This window comes from Anomaloglossus baeobatrachus, unplaced genomic scaffold (assembly GCF_048569485.1).
Source record: "Anomaloglossus baeobatrachus isolate aAnoBae1 unplaced genomic scaffold, aAnoBae1.hap1 Scaffold_2855, whole genome shotgun sequence".
NCBI lineage: Eukaryota > Metazoa > Chordata > Amphibia > Anura > Aromobatidae > Anomaloglossus > Anomaloglossus baeobatrachus.
This window is the reverse complement of record NW_027442319.1, coordinates 49,583-51,489: the sequence shown is the minus strand read 5'-3', so window position 1 is coordinate 51,489 and position 1,907 is coordinate 49,583.

The window sequence follows — 1,907 nt, the reverse complement described above, 5'->3', positions numbered from 1 at the left end:
AAAGTCCAATAGCCACAGATAGGATGCCACTAGGTACACTGAGTGTTTGCTAGTATAATGGCTTACTTATAATTAGTTGGAGTGTGCAACGCAGGCAGATGCGCTCTGCAAATGTCTTGGCACTAGTGGGACTATAGCAAGGTCCAATAGCCACGTATAGGATGCCACTAGGTACACTGAGTGTTTGCTAGTATAATGGCTTACTTATAATTAGTTGGAGTGTGCAACGCAGGCAGATGCGCTCTGCAAATGTCTTGGCACTAGTGGGACTATAGCAAGGTCCAATAGCCACGTATAGGATGCCACTAGGTACACTGAGTGTTTGCTAGTATAATATAATATAATTCCCATTGTAAGGAAGTGGGTCTATTTTAGTATAGCCCTTAGGCAGGGCAGCCAAAAATTGGGAGGCTCCACGTTGTCCCTGCATAGAGACGTGCATGAGGGCCTCAAAACATTGTTCCCATTGCAAAGGAGCGGGTCTCCTGTCGTTGTAATGTCCATTCTGCAAAGAATGGGCGAAAAAATTTACCACTGGGGGTATACCTGAAACAAAGGCCTAACTCTTGTAACGGTCATCCCTGCATTATAAAACCGGACATTTTCTTCACGGACGCCATTATCTGCCTTCTGCGTCTTTGGTGTCAGACATCACTGTCGCAGCTCCGTCCTCCTGAGTCCTATAGCCGATACAGCTGTATGCGCTGCATACACAGCGTTAGACAGCATAGGGAGAGCACTTTATAGCAGTCCTTTTAAGGGCTCAAACCGGCAGGGTCAGAGAGCCATAGGTGACAGGTCCTGCAAACAGCAACAGCATCTGTGTAGCCAAGGTCAGGGATTTCCTCCCTGCATTTCACCATTAGGAGGGAATAGAAAGGCAGGCTTCCATTCCTCTACCCAGAGCACCACAATCCTGCCACTGTACCCTCCTGTCCTCTGCACACTCCAACTCATTATAACTAAGCCATTATACTAGCAAACACTCAGTGTACCTAGTGGCATCCTATCTGTGGCTATTGGACTTTGCTATAGTCCCACTAGTGCAAAGACATTTGCAGAGCACGTCTGCCTGCATTGCACACTCCAACTTTTTTAAACTAAGCAATTTTACTAGCAAACACTCAGTGTACCTAGTGGCATCCTATACGTGGCTATTGGACTTTGCTATAGTCCCACTAGTGCCAAGACATTTGCAGAGCGCATCTGCCTGCGTTGCACACTCCAACTAATTTTAACTTAGCCATTATACTAGCAAACACTCAGTGTACCTAGTGGCATCCTATACGTGCCTATTGGACTTTGCTATAGTCCCACTAGTGCCAAGACATTTGCAGAGCGCATCTGCCTGTGTTGCACACTCCAACTAATTATAAGTAAGCCATTATACTAGCAAACACTCAGTGTACCTAGTGGCATCCTATCTGTGGCTATTGGACTTTGCTATAGTCCCACTAGTGCAAAGACATTTGCAGAGCACGTCTGCCTGCATTGCACACTCCAACTTTTTTAAACTAAGCAATTTTACTAGCAAACACTCAGTGTACCTAGTGGCATCCTATACGTGGCTATTGGACTTTGCTATAGTCCCACTAGTGCCAAGACATTTGCAGAGCGCATCTGCCTGCGTTGCACACTCCAACTAATTATAAGTAAGCCATTATACTAGCAAACACTCAGTGTACCTAGTGGCATCCTATCTGTGGCTATTGGACTTTGCTATAGTCCCACTAGTGCCAAGACATTTGCAGAGCGCATCTGCCTGCGTTGCACACTCCAACTAATTATAAGTAAGCCATTATACTAGCAAACATTCAGTGTACCTAGTGGCATCCTATACGTGGCTATTGGACCTTGCTATAGTCCCACTAGTGCCAAGACATTTGCAGAGCGCATCTGCCTGCGTT